The following is a 13,778-nucleotide window of genomic DNA, read 5'->3' as shown; positions in this document are numbered from 1 at the left end:
GCATTTTAATAATAATGAAAAACTGGAAACAGTCAAATGCTAAATTATGGAACATCATAATTGAAATATTATAATGGCATAAATATGTTCCTAATCATTTTTAATGACATGGGAACATGTATTAAGTGAGAAGGGTAGTATATAAAGAGTATGTGATTTTGAAATAGAAAAGAAAGAAAAACGTGTGTGGTATTTAATTATTTAGGCAGAGAAAACAGACTAATAAAAGTTCACTAATGTATAAATAAAAGTGGTCACTGAATTATAAATTTATAGATAATTTGTTTTCTACTGAGATTTAAATTTTGTACCAAAGAATGCTTACAAAGTGATCATCTTTTTATAAATTTTTTCTACTTAAGACAGGTTTAAAAATCACCAATGGCCAATTTTATCGTAGAACAATTTAATTTTTATGATAGATTTTGGATATTAATGCTGTTTTAAAAATATAAATAGTATCACACATCTGTAATTGAATTCATGCTGTAGTGTGGAAAGCTTTAGGTATGCTACCCAATACCCTGGGCCCTACGTCTTGTTTCTGCCTTTTTAAAATTTCTACTGACCATAATATTTCATCCTCTCAAGATTTTTCTGTATATGTATATTGTCACTGCAGCTTATTGTATCATCTCTTGAATTATTTACATTTTTTGTTATATTTTTTTGCCTGTAAGTTTGCAATAGACAAAATATACCTACTGGTTTTATGGAAAAGCTGTTTCCTTTTTCTTTGCTATTTGATATAGACAGGCTTATGTTTCTGCTCTTTTTAAAATGTTTTTTCCATCTTTATTGAGATATAATTGACATATAACATTGTGTAAGTTTAAAGTGTACAGTGTGGCCCTGACTGGTTTGGCTCAGTAGATAGACCTGCAGACTGAAAGTTCCCAGGTTCGATTCCCGTCAAGGGCATGTACCTTGGTTGCAGGCACATCCCCAGTAGGAGGTGTGTAGGAGACAGCTGATTGATGTTTCTCTCTCATTGATGTTTCTTTCTTTTTTTTTCTTTTTTTTTTTTTTTTAATATATATAGATATATTTCATTGATTTTACACAGAGAGGAATTAAGAGGGATAGAGAGTTAGAAACGTCGATGAGAGAGAAACATTGACCAGCTGCCTCCTGCACCCCCCCCCCCACTGGGTATGTGCCCACAACCAAGGTATGTGCCCCTGACCGGAATCGAACCCGGGACCTTTCAGTCCGCAGACCGACGCTCTATCCACTGAGCTAAACCGGTTTCAGCTCATTGATGTTTCTGACTCTATCCCTCTCCCTTCCTCTCTGTAAAAAAATCAATAAAAATATATTTAAAAAAATAAAAATATAAAAAAGTGTATAGCGTGATGATTTAATACACATGTATTGTGAAGTAATTACCACAGTGAGGTTGGTTAACACCTTCATCACCTCACATAATTACCTTTTTGTGTGTACGTGCGTGTGTGTGTGTGTGTGTGTGTGTGTGTGTGTGTGTTGAGAACATGTAAGATCTATCTACTCTCTTAGCAACTTTTAAGTAAATAATACAGTATTATTATCTACTAGAGGCCTGGTGCATGAAATTCATACACGAGTAGGATCCCTAGGCCTGGCTGGTGATCGGGGCCAATCTGTAGGCCCCTGCTGCACCTGCCTTGGCTGGCCTGGCCCACCTGCTTGCCGGCCTTAGCTTCCACAGCCGGTTGCCTCCCTCAATGGGGCAACTGGCAAGGCGATGTGGGGGCCCCTGCTTATACCTTGGCTGGCCTGGGGCCTCCGGGCTGGAGGCAGCTCATTGTTGAGCATCTGACCCATGGTGGTCAGTGCGCTTCACAACAACTGGTCGTTCTGCTGGTTGTTCCACCATTCAGTTGATTTGCATATTAGGCTTTTATTATTTAGGATAGTTGCCATACTGTACATTAGATCCCCAGAACTTATCTTCTCACCAGAGGTTTACACCCTTTGACCAATATCTCCCCATTTTCCCCACCCCTGAGCCCCTTGCAACCACCATTCTACTCTCTGTTTCTATAGGACTGGCCTTTTTTGTTGTTGTTTGTTTTGTTTTTGGCCCTTTTGCATTTCACATGTAAGTGATGCCGTGCATGTGATATGTCTTTCTTGTCTGATTTATTTCACTTAGCATAATGTTTTCAAGTTTCACCCATATTGTTGCAAATGGCAGGATTTTCTTCTTTCTCATGGATGAATATTTCATTGTATATATACTATATATTGCATCTTCTTTATTCATCCATTGATGGACACTTAAGTTGTTTCCATATCTTGGTTATTTTAAAAAATGTTGCAATGTACAAAGGATAGTACAGATTTTTTAATATAGTGACTTTATTTCCTTTGGATATATACCCAGAAATGGGACTGCTGGATCACCCAGTAGTTCTATTTTTACTTTTCAAGGAACCTCCATATTGTTTTCATAGTAGCTATACTAATTTACATTCCCGCCAACAGTGCAGAAGAGTTCCCTTTTCTTCAAATCTTCATCAACACTTGTTATCTCTTGTCTTTTTTATAATGGCCATTCTGACAGATCTGAGTGGTGTCTCTTTGTGGTTTTGATTTACATCTTCCTGATGATTAGTGATGCTGAGCAACTTTTCATGCACCTATTTGGCCATTTGTGTCTTCTCTGGAAAAATGTTTATTTGGATCCTCTGTCTTTTTTTTTTTTTTTTTTTTTTTAAACCTCATGGGAGCTTGGCTGGTGTGGCTCAATGGTTGAGCACTGACCTATGAACCAGGATGTTACAGTTCAACCAGATGTCATGGTTCAATTCGTGGTCAGGGCACATGTCGGATTTGTGGGCTCAATCCCCAGTGGGGGGCACACAGGAGGCAGCTGATTGATGATCCTCTCTCATTGATGTTTCTATCTCTGTCTCCCTCTCCCTTCCTCTCTTAAATCAATAAAAATATATTCTTAAAAAATAAAAATCCTTATGGGAGCATGTGTTTTTTATGGATTTTAGAGGGAGAGGAAAGAGGAGAGAGAGAGAAACATCAATATGAGAGAAAAACATTGGTCAGTTGCCTCTCATACACACCCCAACTGGGGATTGAACCGCAACCTAGGTATGTGCCTTGACCAGGAATGGAAGCTGCATTCTGTTGGTGTACAGGACGATGCTCCAACCAGTTGAGCCACCTGGCCAGGACCCTCTGTCCATTTTTAAGATTAGATTGAGTTTATTTGTCTTTGCTATTCAGTTGTATGAGATCCTTATATATTAACCCCTTATCAGATAGATGGTTTGCAAATATTTTCCTTCATTCTGTAAGTTGCCTTCTCTTTTTGTTGTTTCTTTTGCTGTGCAGAAGCTTTTTACTTTGATACAGTTCACTTGTTTATTTTTGCTTTTGTTGCTTATGCCTTTGTGATCATATTCAAACAATTATTGTCAAGGAGTTTTTTGTTATTGTTGTTGTTTTGCCAGTGTCAATGAGCTTTTCTCCCTCTGTTTTATTTTAGGAGTTTTTTTGGTTTCAGGTCTTATGTTTAGTTTTTACTCCGTTTTGAGTTAATATTTGTTGAGTGATGTAAGATAGGGATTCATTTTAATTCTTCTGCATGTGGTTCTGCCATTCTGCCACCACAGTGAAGACGTTATTCTTTCCCAGTCAGTACTCTGGCTCCCTTGTCAGATACTGATTGACTCTATTACAAGGGTTTATTTCTGGGCTCTCGATTCTGTTCCATTGGTCTCGGTGTCTATTTTTATGCCAGTAGACCACTGTATGATTACTGTAGCTTTGTAATACAGTTTGAAATCAGCAAGTGTGACGTCTCAAGTTTTGTTTTGTCTCAGGATTGCTTTGCCTCTTTGGGGTCTTTTGTGGCTCCATATACATTTTAGGATTGTTTTTCTGTTTCTGTGAAAAAAATACCATTGGAATTTTGATAGGAATTACAATGAATTTATAGATGGCTAAATCTATAAATCTGATTTATTTCAGATTTATCCAAATATTCATCCATTTAGGTAATATGGACATTTTGACAATATTAATTATTCTGATCCATGAATATGTGATATCCTTCCATTTATTTGTCTTTTTCAGTTTTTTCATCTTAATGGTGTTCAGTGTACAGATTTTTCACCTCCTTACTTACATTTATTACTAAGTATTTTATTTTTTAAAGCTATTATCAATGGGATTGTTTGTTTTAAAATATATATATTATATTGATTTTTTTTACAGAGAGGAAGGGAGAGATTGTTAGAAACATCGATGAGAGAGAAACACCGATCATCTGCCTCCTGCACACCTCCTACTGGGGATGTACCCACAACCAAGTTACATGCCCTTGACTGGAATCAAACCTTTGTTTGATTCTAAATAGAATTAGAAAGTGGTAAACTCAAACCACAGGCTGATGCTCTATTCACTGAGCCAAACCAGTTAGGCTGTTTTCTTAATTTCTCTTTCTGATTATTGTTAGTGTGTAGAAATTCAACTGATTTTTGTATATTGATTTTGTGTCCTGCAACTTTACTGAATTTGTTTATTAGTTCTAATGTTTTTTTGGTGGAATCTTTAGGATTTTCTTTGTATAAGATCATATCATGTTCTGAGAGTTTTACTTCTTTTTAATTTGAATGCCTTTTTGTTTTTCTTATCTAACACCTCTGCCTGAGACTCCCATTCCTATGCTGAATGGGAGTGGTGAGAGTGAGCGCCCTTGTCTTGTTCCTGTTAGAAGAAAAGCTTTCAACCTTTCACCACTGAGCATGTTAGCTGTGGGCTAGTCACATATGGCTTTTGTTGTATTGAGGTACATTCCTTCCTTCGATGCCTAAAATCTTAAGTTTTTATCATTAAAGGATGTATTTTGTCAAGTGCTTTTTATCTTTATGTTCTGTAGATGCTTAACTCCTTGATGGTTTATAGGGAGAATAATTGCATTTTCCCCCCGAGGAAGAAGGATATGCCTAATTGCTCTAAAGTTCCTTTATAATGTACAACTTAAGAAAATATTTGACAAGTGTTCATTGTACTTTGAATTTGTTGTAAGTCATTTTTTTTTTCTTTTTAAATCCTATGGAAAACAAAATGCATGAATACCACAAGAAGGACTCAATGTCTGAGAAACTTCCTAGGAATGCTTCTAGGGTATAAATATATGATCTCAGAATGTGATCCAAGATAAATTCTTTACTAAGAAATGTTTGTTAAATTATTTTTAATTGCATTTACTATATGCCACGCCCTTAAATTAGGGAAAACTACTTTAATGAAGAAAGTTAGTAAGAAAATAATATCAGAACTGCTTGGGAAGTTAAAGTTTGTGATCATTTGGAAGCTTTATTCAGAATTACCAGAAAGAGTTCTTGCCTCTTTAGATTAAAACAAGTCCTGGCATAGGCTTTTCTCAAAGCCTGGTCAGTCGTTTGTGAAAGTGATTAACAGGATTTTCCTATATAAGCTTTGCCAAACATTGGTCTGGAACTACAGCCGTTTTTCTCTGAAAAGTCTATTTTTAAAATAATAGTTTTATTGAGATATAATTCTAGCACTATAAAACTTACTCTTTTAAAGTATATCATTTAGTGGTTTTTAGTATATTCACAGAGTTGTACAACTAGTACCACTTTCTAACTCTATAATATTTTCATCACTCTAAAAAGAAACTCTATTAGTAATTACTCCCTTTTCTCAGCTAACACTTCCCTTCCCCCAAGCTCTTGACAACTACCAATCTACCTTCTATCTCCATGAATTTGCCTATTCTGGACAGTTCATATAAATAGAATTATACAGTATGTGATCTTTTGTATTTGACATTGTTTCACTTAGCATGTTTTCATGTTCTGAAAAGTCTTTTCAATGGTAGGATACCATTGTATTAAGTATTCTTCTAACTCTACCATCTGTTAATAGATAGAAACTAATATTACAGAGAGAACAATTTGTAACCTTAGATTTCATTTTTCTTAGAATTACCCCTCCTTAAGGTATATATTTGTTAACACCTACATAAATTGTAGGAGGCTCTTTTTTTGAAAGTTGCTCTTTAAAGAGAAAATTTTATTTTTTACTAGAGGCCCAGTGCATGAAATTTTGTATACTGGGGGAGGGTCTCCTCAGTCTGGCCTGTGCCCTCTCACAGTCCAGGACCCCTTGGGGGATGTCTGCCTGCCTGCTTAGGCCCATTCCACCGTGGGGATCAGTGGATTCAGTTGCCATCCTATATGATAAAACCTTAATATGCAAATCAACCAAAAGGCAGAACAACTAGTCACTATGATGCGCACTGACCACCAGGGGGCAGATGTTCATTGCAGGAGCTGCCCCCTGTGGTCAGTGTGCTCCCACAGGGCAAGTGCCGCTCAGCCAGAAGCTGGGCTTATGGCTGGTGAGCACAATGGTGGTGGCGGGAGCCTCTCCCACCTCTGCTGCAGGTGTGCGGTAAGGAACAGCCGTCCTGGGCTGTGAGAGCCCCGGACTGCAAGAGGGATGTCCTACTGCCAGCTTAGGCCCGATCCCGATCCCCAGGGGATTGGGCCTAAGCTGGCAGTAGGACATCCCCTGAGGGGTCCCTGACTTTGAGAGGACTTAGGCTGGGTTAAGGGGCCCTCCTTACTCTCCTATGCACGGATTTCATGCACTGGGCCTCTAGTGCAGGATAATTCAAATATGTCTACTAATGAAAGCTTTTGCTACCCCCCTCTGACTTGCTAGCACTTTATAACAATTCAAAATGATACACTACAATAATATACAATGGGACAAGGATAAACATTCAGAATAATCATAATCTGAAAAGAGAGGGTTATATCTGCCATTGTAAATTTCTATTTCTTGAATTATCTTACTTTCTCTGGAATCAATTTTGTCTATTTATGTTGGGTTTTCATTCTTGTGCTGACAGTTTTGTGTGTTTTTTTCTCTCTCTCAAATTTGAAAGTGTAGCCAAAACCGGTTTGGCTCAATGGATAGAGTGTCGGCTTGGGGACTGAAAGGTCCCGGGTTCGATTCCGGTCAAGGGCATGTACCTTGGTTGCGGGCATATCCCCAGTAGGGGGTGTGCAAGAGGCAGCTGATCGATGACTCTCTCTCATCGATGTTTCTAACTCTCTATCTCTCTCCCTTCCTCTCTGTACAAAATCAATAAAATATATTTAAAAAAAAAAATTTGAAAGTGTAATTGTTGACTGGATTGATTTTCTTAGGTAGATTTTGTGGGTTTGTAGTGTTTTCTGTTTGTTTTTCCCACAAAAAGATGAACAGGAGAGCAAATGGGGCTCATTTACTTCGTTAAGTTGTGTTGATTGGCAGGCTTTTCTTTAGGATTAATGTCCTGAAAATAGCCTAGCAGGCAGGGCACACCTGGATATAGTATGCAGAGGGCCTTATTGTGGGCAGGGCCATCACGCACCCTAGCCAATTTACTCTCTTCAGTTTGAATAATTTTGGCTGAGTTTTTTTTTTGTTTTTTTTTTACAAACTGCCTTCCTATACAGGGATGGAGGGAAAGGGGCAGGGAGGAGAATGAGATGTGGAACTACTGTAGGTGTTTGGATACAGACTTTTGTCTAATCTCCCATTTTTGGTCCCTCTTCTTCAATCCCACTCTCATACCTGCCAACTCCGGATGCTGCTTAGCAAATGTCTACCCTCAACAAATGTCTTTCCTCCTGAATTTATTCTAGATTGTGGCTTCCTCATCTGTGTTATCTGTCCACATACTTGCATTTGCTTTCCAGTTTGGGGAAATTTGTGTGTCTTTTTGCTGCTCTTAGTATGATTTCCTCTATTATTTGTTGCTGTTGAATAAATTACCCAAAATTTAGTGTCGTAAAACAATAATAAAATTCAGGTGCAGGCTTGGGACTGGTGCTGAAGCTGAGGGGCCTGCCCTTAGCCTCATGTGTGCATCCTTGAGAGTGAGACCCCCGCACCCTAATTTGGAGATTGTCAGGCAGAGGTACATGTCTTTGTCTTAATCTAGATTAGATTAAATCCCGAGACCTCCACACTTGGGGTTAGTGGAGGCTCAAGTGTTTGAGAAGTTACCTTCTTAATATTTAAGGTTTGTGGATGGTTTTCTGGATCTTGGGCCTTACAGTTAGTCCCGTGAGAGCTGAGCCGTAAGGCCTGTTGTTTAGGTATTTAATTCTGAAGTTGTATACATAAGATAAGGAGGACTCTTAGACTGAACATGACTATCCAGAGCAGTCCACCATCTTTATTTTCCTTGTTTTAATATATTTTCATTGATTTCAGAGAGGAAGGGAAAGGAAAGGAATAATTGATTGGCTGCCTCCTGCATGCCCCCTACTGGGGATTGATCCTGAAACTCAGGCATGTGCTGCCTTGACTGGGAATTGAACTGTGACCTCCTGGATCATAGGTTGAGCCACACTGGCTGGGTAGCCCACCACCTTTCAGAGTAAGAAGAGGGTCTTGCTTGAAGAAACTATTAAGAAAAAGCTCCTACAGTACTACAAGAACATGGGTCAGATCTTCAGGATGCCCAAGGAGGCCATTGAGGGCACTTACACTGATAAGAAATACCCCTTTACTGGTAATGTCTCCACTCAAGGGTGGGTCCTGCCTGGTGTGTTGAACAAGATGAAGTTGCAGAAGACTATTGTCATCTGCGGAGACTACCTCCACTACATCCCTAAGTACAACCACTTGCAGAAGTGCCATATCCATACACCTGTCTGTCCCCCTCTATCAGGGACGTCCAGATGGGTGATATCATCATGGTTGGTGAGTGCTGGCCCCTGAGCAAAACTGTTTGCTTGACTGTGCTCAAGGTCACCAAGGCCGCCAGCACTAAGAAGCAGTTCCAGAAGTTCTGAGACCAGACACCTACCCATTTCCCCAAACAAAACAAAGTTCTTTTTTTCATTTAAAAACAACAGTGATGACAACAATAAACTGTTATTATCTCACCATTTCTGAGGGTCAAAAATTTGGAAGTGGCATATCTGGCTTGAGGTCTTTTGTGAAGCTATAGTCAAGTATGCTGGCTGGGGTACAGTCATCTGAAGGCTTAACTGAGGCTGGAGAACCTGTTTCTATGATAGCTCACTTATATGTTGGTGCTGCCTAAGGCAGAAAACTGAACTGGCTCACCACATGGTCTTTTCTGTAGGCCTGCTTGAGTGTTTTTACAACAAGGCACCTCGCTTCCCCCAGAGGAAGTGACCCAAAAGAGAGTGAGATGGGAGCAGCGACTATTAAGATCTCACCTCAGAAATCACACTCTATCATTTCTACAATATCCTCTCAGTTACACATGTTAGTCCTGTTCAGCATGGAATGAGACATTACTGGGAAGAGAGAATCATTGAGGGCCACTTTGGAGTTATTGTTATTTTCTTTTCTATTTCTTTTCTACTAGTGAGATACGGTATATAGTTAGCCTGCTTTCTTTAACTGTACTAGTAAATTCTATTTGTAATTTTAGGTGGTTTATCTTAAAGGAACACGTAAACATGTAAAAAAAAAAAAAATAGTCCATATTAAAGTGGAACTTAGCCTATTTCATGGCCCGTACTAGTTTTGAGACTTTTGACATTTCTTTGATGTTTGTTCAGAGGCTTTTAAAAATATAAAAGCTTTAAAACATATTACCTTACATTCAGCACAATCATTGCTTGCCAAGGAAGATGAGGGTCAACCTCTCTGGTACTTCTTGCAGCTAGGGCTAGCAAGGGAGAAGTAATTCAGGATGTTTGAAATGTTCAGCTAATTCCAAAACATTATTTGTACTCATTGGTACATCTTTGGGTTTTATCTTTTTTTAAAAAAAATATATATTTTATGGATTTTTTACAGAGCAGAAGAGAGAGGGATAGAGAGTCAGAAACATCAATGAGAGAGAATCATCGATCAGCTGCCTCTTGCAGGGATGTGCCCACAACCAAGGTACATGCCCTTGACCTGAATCGAACCTGAGACCTTTCAGTCTGCAGGCTGACACTCTATCCACTGAGCCAAACCGGTTTCAGCGGGTTTTATCTATTTTTATTGCTGTTGTTATTGACTTGATTCCTTACATGGACATTTTATGGTACTTGTGAACTATGGGAGATAACTAATAAAGTGGAATGGTGCTTTGGTAGAAACCAATAAGTATTACTTTTCTGTTTGAAAAATTTTAAATAAGTTCTTGAAATATATGCTTTTTTTGAGAGAAGAATGACTTAGAAGTAAAGGACATTTCAAAAGTTTCAGTTAGAAAAAAAAAGAACCCCTTTTCATGGTAAATTGCCCATTTAAACCATGTTACTGACTTGCTTCAGAAGATACATCTCACTCTAGTAAAATGTTAATTTTTTTGGAAGCCTTTAAAAAAGTTTTTGGAAATTTTTGTCAAAAAATCCTTCCTAGAAACTATATTCTAAAATGAGAATTTAAGCCACTGTTTTAGATTTGCTTTTTGCTGTAAAAAACTCAAGATTCATTATTCAATAAATGTTTCTGAGTTATTGTCTCTTAGGAAGAGTTGATGATAACGTTAGCCAGTGTCCAATCTTCAGTATGATGTATTTTCACAGCTGCAATCCTATTTTAAGAGACCTAGTTAAATGATCACCTCAGCCAAGCCAACAAATAAGCAAGGTAGACCAATAAATCAAGACTTGACTCTGGAATCTTGTTGGATTTGTTCACTTCTTATTAGTATGAATTATTTTATGTGGAGAGTTTAATTGGAGCTCCAGTTTCCTCAAAATTTTTTCCTACTGGTAGGAGTACATAGATCCTGTTTGTTTTGACAGTGTTTCAAAACTTTAAACTATTCAATATCTAAATAATTTTCATTATAAGTTATTTCTTTAAACCCGTTATGTTTTTGTTCTTTTTTAACCTCAAACACTTTCCAGTAGCATAATATATTTTCCTTAAACTGTGAAGGGAAATACTACTTAAAAGCAGAAAATATATGATGTCAGATATTATTATCTCCATTTACCTTTTTTCCCCTTTTGCTTCTGGTCTAATAGTCATATTTATATTACCTTAAATATTGATGATGCTTAAACTTTTTCTTCCTTGGCTTTCTGAATAGAGCTGATAGGAGAGTACAGTTTGATATTTAAGACTATGGCCTTGGCCTGTGTAGCTCACTTGGTTGGGCATCATTCCGAGCACTGCGATTGCAGGATTGATTCCTGGTTAGGGCTTGATCCCCAGTAGGGGGGTGCAGAGGCAGCCAGTCGATGTTTCACTCTTACATTAGTGATTCTCCCCCCCCCCCCACTCTAAAAATCAATACAAAATCTTTTTTAAAAAAGAGTATAAGCTCTGGTATAAATGCCTGGGTTTAATTTAACTTCTACTATTTAGTTGTGGGACTTGGGGCATGTGCCTGCTAATCTAAATCACTGTTTTTTTTATCTGTAAAATGTTGATAATAAAAGTATCTATTTTATGAGTTATTGGAAAGGATAAATGATATAATCAGGGTAAGGCATTTAGCACAGCAATGAGTGAATATGAATTATAGCGTAGAGAAATACTTTAGAATAGTAGAATAAAAACCTCTAAATATCTCCACAAAAGCATAAAAACATTAGCAAAACTTTTCAAAATAATAATTTTCAGAACTCTGAAAATTAATAAAATACTTGTAAATATTCAAGGACCATTGTTTTTTAAAAAATGGCTGAATCTCAAGAATAGTGAACTTTGTGGATACTTAACTTGCTTTATTCCCATCTCCTTCTTCACAGTAGTCTTAAAAGTCAACAGTCTCACAACTATGGAAACTTTGAAAGCAGAGGCTCAGCAGCCACTGGAAGAAACTTAGTGGCTTTGAAGCTTCTCAAAAGCCCCATCCCTGGAGAATTGTCACTATTTGACTTGCAAAGCACCATTCTCAAGACTTTTCTTTCATTTGACCTAACTTAGAGCTTGCTCTGTACAAAGAGTTCTGTCCCTTGGGCCTTTGTTGAAAACAATTAGTGATAATTTAACATTGCAGCTGACTGAGTTGGTGATACCAGCTAGGGCTAGCAAGAGGCTGACCTAAAAACTTAAAACATTGGGCAATGAGATGTTTATACGGGTTTTTGAAAAGCTCCAGCATATTTCTAGGAATCTAGACAGCCACAAACGTGGCAGGGCTATGCATGTGTGCAGGAAAAAGCTTAGAATTTCCTAACCTCTCATCTCTGGTTGACTTTGATGTTTTTGTTTTTTTTAATTATTATTAAAAAAATTAATTTACAGTTGATGTGCAGTACTATATTAGTATTAGATGTACAACATCATGAGTAGACATTAATATAAGTTATGAAATGATAGCCCAATAAATCTAGTATTCATCTAATACCATACATAGTTAGTACAATATTATTGACTACATTAGGGGCCCAGTGCATGAATTCGTGCACCTTGAAAGGAACTGTGGGCCGCAAGGCTGCGGTGAGCACAGGGGTGGGTCTCGGCCCATCCTCCGCATCCATGCCCAGCCCCTCCCGCTGCGGCCCCTTGTCTGCCAGCAATCCTGCTCCCAATGCCGTCGCTCCCACATGCTGATGATGCTGGGCCCCACTCACACTTGCCGATGGTGTGGAACGATTGGGGCCAGCGCCAGCAGTGGGTGCGAATGGGGTCGGCGCTGTCAGCGGGTGCAGCTATTGCTCTGATTGCCTTCAGGAGCAGGGGGAGGTGGAGATGCCCTCAGGAGCAATCAGGGTCAGGCGCCTGCAATGGGTGCAAGCAGTGGCTCCAGTGCCGGCAGCGGGTGGAGTGGGGCCAGTGCTGGCAGCAGGTGTGAGCACCAGGCAGGACCATGGCGCACGGAGGGAGGTGGAGAAGACCTGAGGGGTGATCGGGGCCGACAGCTGCTGCTCACACCCGCTGATTACACTGAGCAATCAGGACCAGCGCCAGGCGCTGGCAGTGGGTGCAAGTGGCAGCTCCGATGCCTACAGTGTTGTGAGCGAGACTGGCACTAGCAGCAGGGGCAAGCACCAGGCAGGACCACAGCGCACAGGAGCAAAGAATTTTCAGAAACCGCCAGAGGCTCACCCCGATGACAGCGACCAGCGCCATATCTTGGTCAGGCATTCCCGCTTACCTGCTCCACCATCCCTCCGTGGCCAATGCCCATCATGCTCCACGCTCTGCTGCCTGCTGCCAACATTCACTATGTTCCACGCGTGTGCCCCCTGGTGGTCAGCACATGTCACAGCGACCGGTTGTTTGGTTGTTCTGCTGTTCAGTTTATTTGTATATTAGCCTTTTATTTATAGGATTCCTTATGCTGTACTTTACACCCCCGTGACTATTTTGTAACTGCCAGTTTATACTTTTAAGTCCTTTCACCTTTTTCTCCCATTTGCCCAATTCCCCCTCCCATCTGACAACTGTCAAAATGTTCTCTGTATCTATGATTCTGTTTCTGCTCTGCTTATTGTGTTTTGTTTTGTTTTATAGATTCCATATGTAAGTGAAATTGTCTGGCATTTGTCTTTCTTTGTCTAATTTATTTCAATCAACACAATACCCTCTAGAATCCATCCATGTTATTTCAGATGGCAAGATTTCATTGTTTTTTATGGCTGAGTTCTATTCCATTGTATATATGCATTGCTTCTTTTTCCATTCATCTATTGATGAACACTTAGATTGCTTTCATATTTTGGCTATTGTAAATAATGCTGCTGTAATGAATATATGGGTGCATATGTCTTTTCAAATTACTGTTTTGGGTTTCTTCAGGTAAATACCCAAAAGTGAAATTGCTGGGTCCTTCTTTGTCTCTTTACATTCTTTGTTTTAAAGTCTATTTTGTC

General features: G+C 39.0%; 1 protein-coding gene and 1 pseudogene across 3 annotated transcripts in view; both read left to right on the top strand.

The window, feature by feature from the left end:
- The window catches only part of MIGA1 (mitoguardin 1), an 83,850-nt gene that overhangs the window by 50,060 nt on the left and 20,012 nt on the right, over window positions 1–13,778 (top strand). The window lies entirely within an intron of this gene.
- LOC311617448 (small ribosomal subunit protein uS17-like) lies at window positions 7,887–8,828 on the top strand (annotated as a pseudogene). Its single transcript has 2 exons — window positions 7,887–7,904; window positions 8,395–8,828. The product of its transcript is annotated as a small ribosomal subunit protein uS17-like (transcript).

Source organism: Pipistrellus hanaki (assembly GCF_964339955.1).
Source record: "Pipistrellus hanaki genome assembly, chromosome: 2".
NCBI classification, from domain to species: Eukaryota; Metazoa; Chordata; class Mammalia; order Chiroptera; family Vespertilionidae; genus Pipistrellus; species Pipistrellus hanaki.
The sequence above is the reverse complement of the archived record's forward strand: the minus strand, read 5'-3'. Positions and strand labels throughout refer to the sequence as shown.